Here is an 11,772-nt window from a genome sequence, read left to right as displayed (position 1 = left end):
TTAAATGCAGAGCGTGTAAAGAGGTCTAGAAAGAAATGATAATGAGCAATTCTGTCGACTTACTTGGCCCAGTAACCATTGAGAATTTATTTTAATAATTACTTCACGAAATAAGCGGCAAGTATTTTGCCTAGCATTATAACAAAGTCAGGTATTTATTTTATTTTTGAAAACAACGACTCCAAAGTTATGGTCTTTAGCTATATAGAAATGTTGGTATATTTTATTTAATCAAATTAGTTGAGCAGTGGTGGAAGTTCACTGCGTAAATAATGAAGAACCAACAATTGACATTGTCCACATAGTATGTAGGTATTTATTTCTTTAAAATAAAATGTGCGCATCGATGTTTAGGCATAATTTCACATCATGATCCAGCGAAATTCTCAAATCTTGAACGCTAAAAGGCTGGTCGTGCTGGTAAGAAATGGGTTGTAGAGTACTAACAGTTGTGCAATAATTTTACGCTGAAAAGAAAATTCCAATTGAAAGGAAATAATCGGAAATGATAAGAAATGAATCCGAAACATACCAGTTGGTCTCAAGTCGTGTCCACAAAACCAATAGCTGTCCCGACGTCACAATGCAAGTAGACCCAAAGTCAGAAGTGCAGCGGAATGGCCGAGGTCACGAAATTCCCTCCTTCAAAAGTGGCTCTCTAAGCTGAACCACTTCTGGAGAGTGCGGAGTGCGAAGGTTATTTCAATTAATTCATGCGTACGTGTATCTACAATCGATTGCCGAAAATAGGACCCGACTAACTTAACATGACCACTACCTGAACAATCGCGATAGGTTACACCCCGTGCCCTCATTTAGAAGCAGTTGGGAAGTGCTCCGCAATCTAAAAGAAGCTCTAGGATGTTGATTTTTGACAACAACACTCAAAAGGCAAAAGTTTCGCGCGCGCGTTAATCAGAACTGGTAACATAAAATAAGTGAGGGTGGAAAACCTACGTTTACATTGTTAAAAAACATTAACTCGGACTACTTGACACCAGTATGTCTCTCCATTGCGAGGCAAAAGAAGTAATAATGCCTGTACAGTTCCAATAGGGTTGTCAGGCAGTAGACCGTCTTCCAATGTCGATTGGAGTTCCATGAAAAATTTCACAACTATGACCTAACAGAGTAAAAAGCGGTAATCCAATGTAAAAAGTATGCGTGGATTCCTTGATTCACGATAGCTTCAAAAAATATACGTTTAAGGCAACAAATAACTAAAACTGAAAGAGATAAGAGAAGCTTAAGGATGAATTAGAGTTTTCATTGAATTTATTAATAAAAAACAGTTCTAAATTATCGAAGATTCGAATAAGAAATTAAAAAAATTATTTAAATCATGTGCACACCAAAATCTAAGCAGCCTCATTTGGAAAATGAAATGCTTTACTCGATAAATTACTCTGATTACTCAGTGTATCTTTATACTTCGAAGTATTCACTTTGAGCTTGGTTCAACCGGAAAAATTAGGTGGAGTTTTGTTTCTTGGCTATCAGGGGTCTCAGATATTTTAAGCATTAGACGTCGTAATCCGTATTAATGACATTCTCGCGCTTAAGGCTTTTACAATTCGCAAAACTTCCATTAAAGTCACAACAGATATTAATAATTATCGCTCACTTACGAAGATATCGGTATGTATCATCCAACAAAACACAAAAGCAGGCATAATGTTGGTAAATGTGGTGGATGCAATGGTAATTTTTTAAATTACAATTAGGATTTTATAGACTTTTATTGTTGTTTTAATTATTAAAAATAAGTCATATCTCGTATAATTAGTAAAATCCACCATTTCTAACTACTACGTACCAAAATCAGCAGACTTTACTCATATTGCTTGTAAATGGTAACTTAACTGATTTTCAATGATATTCTCCACTTTTTGCTTGACATAAGGACTGACCCGTGAGGGTAATGCTCCTAAGGAGAACATTTCATGCCCATTTATACAAAAAATGGACATATTTGATCATGCTGATACAATGGGAACGGTTTCAATTTGGTATATGATCATTTGTAGGGAGAGGTATCCGAAACAACAACTTCAGGTTGAATTGATCCCATACTGAAACAGTGAAGTAGTCATTTGAATGTTAACTCTAAAAATTGATTGCAACTGATGTAATGTACGGAAGGCCATGATAATAGAGGTGTTGAACAAGATTGAACCGCCATGAGTTAACAGCGCTTATTATATTTACAAGAAAAAAACCACGTTCACATTATATTATAGTATAGAATAATAATACACATTATAGTATAGAATTATTTCTACAAAATATGCTCTGATATTTTTTTAAGTATGCCCTACATTCCCCAAAGAGTGTTTTTCTCTATGCATACATTTAATTCTGCCTGCCATTGAAACGTAAAAAATGAAAAATTATACCATACATAATATAATAAGTTCGATCGAAAATATGAAAAAATTTCCCATTTATACATAATAATAATGTTTATAAGCCGATTGTGGATAATAATCCAAGAATTACAGCTTTTTTCCAAACGTAGCCCACCTTGACTCCATTTTTTTTTAAATTCACTGTTGTGACTTTTTTCAAAATCATCCTTTAGCTATTGTAATAATGTGATTTCCCCGAAAATCATCTAATTGCTATCACGTAACTTTCCTAGCCAATAAATATATCGGAATTGCGAGGAAATGAATTGATACCAGCAGCACCCTATGCAACCACATCTGAGTTTGACGGAGCGTACTCAAACAGTTAAGTGATACCAAAATAAAAACAATTTACTTTACGTTTATACCGGCAATCAACACAAAAAGCTAAAACTAAATAACCTTTCACAGATCTTTAAAAGGATGCGGGAATTCAAACTCACATGCTCCGGTGGTCAAAATATCTGCCACACGGCCCTTAACAACCCCTCTTCACGTACGGCTATATCCAAAATTGATTGCCGCCAGCCGCACACCCAAAGGTAGTGCACATTCACACGCACGGGAACCCTAAGAGCGTGCACAAAGTGCATTTCGTAATGAAATACTGGCGCCATTCTAATTTGGGAGGAATGGTTAACGGGAATAAAGGCATACATCAGGGAGAGATGCAAAGTTGTTCTTTTGTAGCCCATACGTTTCGGTGTAGGGCGGGATTGCGCTGGGGGAAAGAGAGAACTTCAGGCAGCGATGGCGGGACACTGGTGGGGAAAGAGATGCGCGGTGGCTCGCGGAGAAGTTGACTACCCTCGGATTAACACAAAATAAATAGGCTAGGAATAATTGTAGCTAACATTATTGTATAAAAGTAATTTTTTTCTCTCTGCAGGCCATCAAAACCGCTAAATAAATTACTTACAAATTTTTAAGGCAAATTTACCCCATCGCATGGGACCATTTCCTTCGAGATAATCTTTCCTTAATATTACTGACTATTTGAACCTTTGTGTTCCCACCAAATATAAAATGGAGAAACGGAAAACTTTCATTGAAAATGGTTTTTCGGTTTTCACATACGTGTTTATAAATAATTACTTTTCTGTGGTGAAAGAGTTACGATATCCATTCCAAAAGTTAGACATGATGACATATTCTTTGCCTCCTTCTCCTCCTATAGCCATCCGAGCACCAAACGGGAAATTCTTAATTTCCCGTCATTTTTACTGTGTACACGAACGAAAGAATCGGGCGGTGGGGGTCAAACTCCACTGGCTCAATGTAACGAAGACCCAAGGTTCAATGTCAGACAAAAGTACGTTTGCAATTCTTTCCGCTATTTAGACTTGACCACTCCAATTAGGAAACACCTGAGGGATAATGCAACATCATTCGGAGGGAACAACTAGTCAGGGCGACCTCAAGAGGTTGTAGCTCGAATATTTTTCCGCAGCAATTAGTATCATGACTCATTGGTCAGAAGGGAACCCAGACCATAGTTATTGTGTCATCGCAGTGTTAGCATTTCACACACAACCTTGAGTTATGTAGCTGTGCAAGGTTTCTTAGCTTATGTTGCTTACATACATCATTTCTTTCTTTGCGGTAGGAGTGAAAGGATTCTTAGGAGTGAGGAACTCGCGCGCAGAAAGGTACGCGTGCACACGGAGTTATAAAAAGAGCGAGTTGAAAGACACGAGGGCGGATAGGACAAGGGGAATAGGACGGGAGGGACGGATTCGGTGGATTGTTCCGGCGTGGGTGCTCTATGATGGGTTTCCCCCTCAGGGTGTAACGGACGTGGTGAAGCCATAACCATTCACCCCTCCCAGGCGACCGCACCACTAGAATACGCACCCCACCCAATGCCGACCGCCAATCCCCGCCCAACCCCACTCCCACCCCCGCGACCACGCCCACCAGTCCAGCACACCACCGAAGCGGTTTTACATCCCCCAGTCCCCACCCTATGCATGCATGCATCTCGCTCTCTTCCTCCATTACGAACACACGCCCTTCGTCCCTCCTCTTCACCGTACCCTGGCAGCAGACCCCCCTCCCCCCTCATCTCCGCTCGCCCCGTCCTTCCTCGCTCGGCATTCTCACGCATCAGCAGCGAACAGATCTAACGAGGCATGACAAGAGTGATCGATGCACGGCTCGTTGGCGGCCCCGCCGATGGTCCCGCGTCGAGGGTGATGCTCGGTGGGGAGGCGGGCGGCGGCGACGGTGTGGCCTCTATGCCATGCTGCCGAGACGCGTAACGCCGAGACCGTTATGATAGTGCGCGTGGGGCTGCACTGCTGCGGCGGGGGAACCGCGAAATGCCGCGGAGAGAAAAATGAAATTCTTAAGGCATCATAACTCAGGTAATAAAGAGTAAATATGGTCCATTTTTAACTGCGGGGTCGTAAATAACCTTATGGTGCTTGGCTATTAATGAAACAATGGTATTAGGGATGGCGAATGTTTTCGCTCGTGCGTGACGTCGAGGTGGTGATTTACGGCGCATTGATTTGCGTGCCAAGGTGTGCCAAAAACGTGTTTTTTTACCTTTCATGTCAAACCCAAATAGTCTCTGCACACGCAAGTTGAATTTTACTCATTAGAAATACCGTAACATTGAAATCAAGGCACATTTTTCTCATTTCTCCGTTAAAATGAGATCTCAATCTATTATTATCCATCCCAAAGGTGAACTATGCCCGGTATCACGATTGTTTTTGGCGCACCATGTAACAGCCAAACTTATTCAAATACATCATACCATTTATTGAATCGAATGGGATTGCGAAAATAAAATTGTTGAATCTGAACATGAGGAAAATATATGGAGACGACTCACAACACACGTCATTAACATATTCTCTTTATAAAAAGTCATTTATTACGCAGAATACGAGATCGTGATTGATTTGATTGATTGAGAACAGCTCGGTATATTTCGAATGAATTAATCCAATATTATCTTTAATTAGTTTAAATAATATTTGTCATTATTTCCGCATTATTAACTGAAGATATGACATGAAATCCGCAAGACTATATGGTCCTATACTAAGAATTACTAATAATTAACAATAAAAGAAGTTAAATTGACTAATTAAATAAAATGTGAGTCTAGAGCCAAAAAATGCTTGACTCTTTATGTATAGGCTCTAAAAGGAAGGACCATTTTTAAATTGTGAACTTTGAATTTTAATACACTTTAAACTAGTGCAAACTGAATTCTCGCAGTAATTGTTTTTATGAAATATTAATGGTATTAAAAATAATGCTGTGGATATGTGTACTATTGAACATTCAAGAAATTTAATAGCAAAATCTCCATACCCCTTAACAATGCATTCCGCAGTACACATAAGATATCCTGCTAGCATCCCAAATATTCATTTTCTTCATTTTGGATATTTTCATAAAAGGTATTCATATTGCGAAAATAAAAGCAGTTCATGATTTCTTCAAAACAGTTCTGCTTTTGCTTGAATTAGGATTAATCTGCAATTTTCTACCTATATACAGGTATATTTTAAAATTTGAATTAATTACACCAAAATTACTTCTACTTGCCGTTCCTCAGTAAAATTTGGTCATGGTATCTTTTAGCAAATTTTTTTCAGAGTAGATTGACATAGCTAAAAGGTAATAACAATGGATCGAGATTTTTCCAAAATAGTTTTTAAAAACAAAAACTAAAAATGTGGAAAAACCGATATTCTTGAAAGTAATCACGAATACCACGCAACATCGAGTTTGGTCATTTCCTCGTCGAACCGAAACGCATTTTAAAGGTATCTTGGTGCTAAAGTAAGAAGCCGGAAGGCTTGGTCCTCGAAATCGATTCTGAATCCACCTCTAGCATTCGCGTTTAACTCATGCATTCTTTTCATGAATATTTTTTTTTTACTTTTACAAAAAATGTGCTCACACAACAAAGTGAAACCAGATACGAGTTCCTAATACTTTGAATTTTCAGACAGATCCACTGAGAGTAAGAATTTGGCTTAACTTCTTTATCATACCATATTTGCGTGTAGGTTGAACATACTGACAAAATTCTTTGCAGAAATCCAAAGAAAATACATATTTTTGTTTTTAATCGACATTAGGCTGATTTCTCGTTCTCCTGTTACTATAGATTCGAGTACGGGAAAGACAATCAGTCTATTCAAGGGAGCAGTCACTAAAACTGGTTCGGCCATTCAACCATCTGAGCGATAGGTGTTTTGATGTTCCGTTATGATGCAGATAAATTCAGGTGCCGTAAAGCGATATGCGCCTCGAGTTAACTGGATATTCACCTGAGTGAAGTGAATCACATTTGCTAGACCACAAAAATGAGAGAAATCAAATTTAAGTACATGGGAAGGCCTAGAAGTACCCGGCCTGACCTAGAGACGGCGGTAGTTGCTTAAAAATATCACAATTAGAAAGTATGTAAAATCTAAGGCATATGTTTCAAGTTTTAAGACGCTACGTTGTTTAGCCTTTGTTTGGCAGCCATCAATAGTGAACGGCTTCAGTTAATTTGTGAAAAAGGCGAAAACTGGTTATCGTAATGCCATACAATACTTAAGTTTGAAAGTCCTCAGCCCAACCAATATAAAAGCTAAACTGGCTTCTACTCTAAGTATGCTCCTTCGTATACATCAGTAAAATAGTTGGTAGCAGAGTTTAAACGAGGTCGTACGAGCTGTCAAGACGAGCATCGAATTGGTCGAACAAATGAGGTGAGAACTCCAGAAGCGAAGAAGAAAACCCAAAACGTGCTCCTGGATGATGATTGTCGAATGAAAGTGCGCGAGCTAGCAGACATAAAAGGCATTTCAAAAAAAGCGGTACATAGCATATTAACTGTAAAACTGGAAAACCAGTGTCGAGAAGATTTTTCAATTGAGTGTTTAGCAATGTTTCACAGCAGCAAAGCAGAATTTTTGCGCTGAAACATGGGTCCATTATTTCACACCCGAGACAAAAGAACAATCGAAACAATGGATTCCAAAGGGAGAACCGCCTCCAAAGAAGGCGAACACCGTTTCACCAGAAGACAAGGTCATGACGTCGGTTTTTTTTGGATGCGCGTGGAATAATTTGCATTGACTATCTAGAAAAAAGAATAACTATTAACGGCGAGTATTATGCAAACTTTTTGCAACGTTTGAGCGAAGAAATCAAGCAAAAGCGGTCAAATTTGTCTTAGAAGAAAGTGTTTTTTCATCAAGACAATGCACCAGCTCACGAATCCGTTATTGCAATGGCCAAAATTCATGAATTAAAGTTTGAATTGCTACCTCATGCACCCTATTCGCCAGATTTAGCCCCCTCGGATCATTTCCTGTTCGCAAACTTAAAAAAATGGCTCGGTGGTCAAATATATTCCAACCGCGAAGAAGTGATGTAAGCAGTTGATGGCTATTTTGAGGAGAAAGACAGTTCTTATTATAAAAAGTGTATTGAACTTATTGAACATCGCTGGGAAAATGTATAGCCCTGAAAGGAGATTATGTAGAAAAATAAATAAATTTTTTTCCAAAATTGTTGTGTTTTCTTTGTTGAGTCGGGTACCTTTGGGATTACCCTCGTACATTGAGTCACAAAATAAAAAGAAAGTTTTTGAAAATATAAACAGTTTTACACATATTTCAATACATAGATATCGATCGGACGATACCGGCCTGCTAATCGAAACGACAAACATATTTGTGAGCGTCCTTTCTTAGTGTTTCTGTGTTTATTTTAGTCTTTCATCAAAGTTTATACGCATATTCGTGTCGTGATTCACGAGTGTTCATATATTATTTCTATATGCATATAAATAAATGAACTCTCGTGAACCACGACACAAATATTCGTATAAACTTTGATTCAAGACTGAACTAAACACAGAAACACTAAGAAAGGACTATATATATATATATATATATATATATATATATATATATATATATATATATATATATATATATATATATACACATACATACACATACATAAATTCAAACGCGAAATCCCGCCAAACGGCGAACAAATACTCATTATTTATATAGAAACAGAAATACATATATATATATGTGTGTGTATATATATCTTTATTTATTTATTTATGTCGCTTGTTTTCAACAGGTTTTGTGGGGATTTATAATAAAGAATCCATGGTGACGGAGCAATCTATGAGACTAGGGCTCATATCTTCACCATACCATCTTATGTATGAAACTTTTTCTGAAACACAAATCCATTGGATTATGACCATGATTATGAAGATAAAATGTCGTTAGTATATCATTTGGCCATTGAAAAGCCAATTGTAGACGAATGAATAACCGGCAAGTCATTAAAAACAACCACTTTCCATAGATTTCTAAAACTAATTATCATCACGCCTCCATTTTGTTGGCAGTATTTCCGTCTGATATTACTTTCATCGTCTTCCCCTTTCAATTAGCAACAATCTCTTCCAACAGACTTAAGGATATTTTCAGGCGTCACTATTTTTTCTACTCCATGAACGAACTCGGCTGTTGATTTACAGGGCCACGCTACAGCGTACTAATCGCAGAAGAATATCACACTTTCCTCCTTTTCTTTCTTTCCTCTTTTTCTTTTCATCCTCTATCAATTTTAAAGCACAATGCGGCGGCAGACCTATCGTTCCCACATCCTCCGAAATGAGTGACTTCCCCATTTGTGGAATAATGACGATTTTAATAACTCCCCTCTTTGTTTCATTTTTTTCTCCTCCCTTTAGAGCAGGACGCCCTCCTTATCTTAGACATGCTCCAACGATATGAATATTCGATTTCCGTCTCCTATTCCTATCACACATTATTTTCTCATACTTTTTCCTAATATTTCTTATGCATTGGAATTTAGAAGTAGTTTTCGGTCTTCGGGTGATAATTTTTAATGATAGCACATCACCGCAATTAAAATAAATTGTGATACTAGATGTTCAGGAAAGTATGCATTAAAAACATGAAAAGATTTTCTTTCAATTTTTATCTGATTGCACTCCTATAGGATGTCTTGTTTGTCTTTTTGTATGCAATTACCAATATAACTTTATTCTAGGGATATAATCATTAAAATTTAAAGAAAGAAAAGAAAATTTTCAAAATATATTTACGAGTGCAAAACCCTGTTGAGTTTTCATTACCTCTGAGTAGTTTCACAGCTAAATATGGGTCAAATTTGCTACAAATCACCGGGGTAATTATTTTGCTCATTGAACATCCACCATTAGCAGAATGCATGGTTTATTCTTGCAATGAAAACAAAAAAAATGAAGGAAATGAAGATTTTCCTCGCGATAAAACGCGATTTATGGGTCAACTAATCCAAGAGTTTGCAGAATTTCTCTCTAATGACATCGAAAATATGCATATATACGCGCTGATTAATAGTGTGCATGAATGATAAGAAGTAATTAAGTCTAGATGGAGCCCGCAGATGGAGTCTAGAAACCGTACATGGGGAGGGAACTTCAGGTTCAAAAAATTGAGTGAACATTCCGGTCATCGATTATAATCACATTTTTGACCAGTGCACAGAGAAAAATTAAGTCAACTGAGATTCGGCGACGTGCTACACGGCATGAAACCGATTCAGTTCCCGGGATATTTATTACTATTGAATCTAATATTAAATTTTCCAAGCCATTAAGGAAACTCAATCGGGTAAATTGGTACTCTAATCCAAATTATAACCAACCGGAGTAATCAAATAAAAGCTTGGATTAATTGGTACAGTTACAATTTATCTTGTTCTTACCGATCCATTACACTGCTAGGGAACTTTTAACTGATTCTCACAACAGAGAAAGGAGGGAAGTTACTGAGGCCTACGGTCTCATGGAAAGAACTGGCACCCTAATGATTTGCACTGCTATACCTGAAAAAACGTCTAGACTCACTTGGTATTTGAAACCGGGCCCTACGACCAGAAGTGGGATGTTCTGCCCACTTGGCTACCACGATGGCTCCAACGCATTAAATCCATCTAAGGTGTACTTAGCTAATTACTAAAACTGTATCTCACAAAATATTTGCTCCAAAAGAGCTGAATTTAAACCTTCGTAATACAGTTTTCAATCATTTACTGGATATCTACATCTACATCAATACCCTGCAAGCCACCAAAAAGGTGTGTGGCAGGGGGCGCAGCACCAGGAGGAAAGGGTAAGGGATGAGGGGGTTAGGGTTTTTCAAATGGATGGGAAAAGGTAAGGGGAACCTGCAAAAAAATATGTGAATATAATCGTAAAACCATGCGCAGTCGCTACCTTGTAGGTGAATACTTATTATGTCCAGCCGGCTCCTGGGGGATTTCGATTACAAGAATTCTGGTCTCTTATTGTTCTTGGAAAAAATGACTATTTAAATCTGTCTGTCTTACAGTCAATCTCTCTATCCGTATATTCGTGATCCCTCCGCCCGTAATACGTTAGGGTTCGTATTATGTTCTTAATGTCATCGGAAAAGGACCCATCTTTAAATGTTTTTAATAAGTTTAATCTATATTGTAAACGCCGCTGTGTAAGGGAATCCCAGCCTAAATTTTCTAGCAATGTAGTTACGCTACTGCGTTGGTCATAACAATTTTTGACAAATCTAGCCCCCCTCCGCTGAACTCGTTCCAATTCCGAAATTAAATTATCTCTTGAGGATCCCATATACTGGCAGCATATTCTAGGTGGGTCTGACTTGGGCAAGAAAACATCGTTCCTTCACTTTATCTTCGCCTTTACGTGATACTCTTTGTACAAATCCCAATTTTTTATTAGCACGACCGCATATTTCCCGTATGTGCTTTCCCCAGGACAGATCGTGAGTAATTGTTACACCCAAGTACTTAAAGGAATCTACCCTCGCGATTTCTGTTTGCTTCACTTTGTAACTAAATGGTGGGGTGTTACTCTTTTCCCAAAAATGTATTATTATGCATATTTTCAAATTTAATTCCAATTGCCATGTATCGCACCAAGTCTGGATTGCATTTAGGTCGTTAGCTAACGTGACTCTGTCATCGCGACTTCGCGATACATATTTTTTTATTTTCTCTTAATTTCAAAATGTACCGAGCATTGGTCCTGATAATCATTATCGTCATGGCATAAAACTGTGGATATGATCATGAAGAGTAAATATTTATCATTTTAATTTATCTTCGAATATGCATAAAATACGTGCGTCGATATTATGTCGTGTGTGTCCCTAAATTCATAAAGCTAGGGTACAGCTTGGATAGTTAAGACGTCACTACAGTTCAAAAACCACACACATACTTAAATAAAACTTTCACCCGTATATAAAATATGGACTCCACCATTTATTCGTGCTTCAACTTTTCGTAGTTAAATCAATATTAT

This window comes from Hetaerina americana, unplaced genomic scaffold (genome assembly GCF_022747635.1).
Source record: "Hetaerina americana unplaced genomic scaffold, ioHetAmer1.1.p SCAF_1, whole genome shotgun sequence".
Classification (NCBI taxonomy): Eukaryota; Metazoa; Arthropoda; class Insecta; order Odonata; family Calopterygidae; genus Hetaerina; species Hetaerina americana.
Note: the sequence above shows the minus strand (reverse complement) of the source record.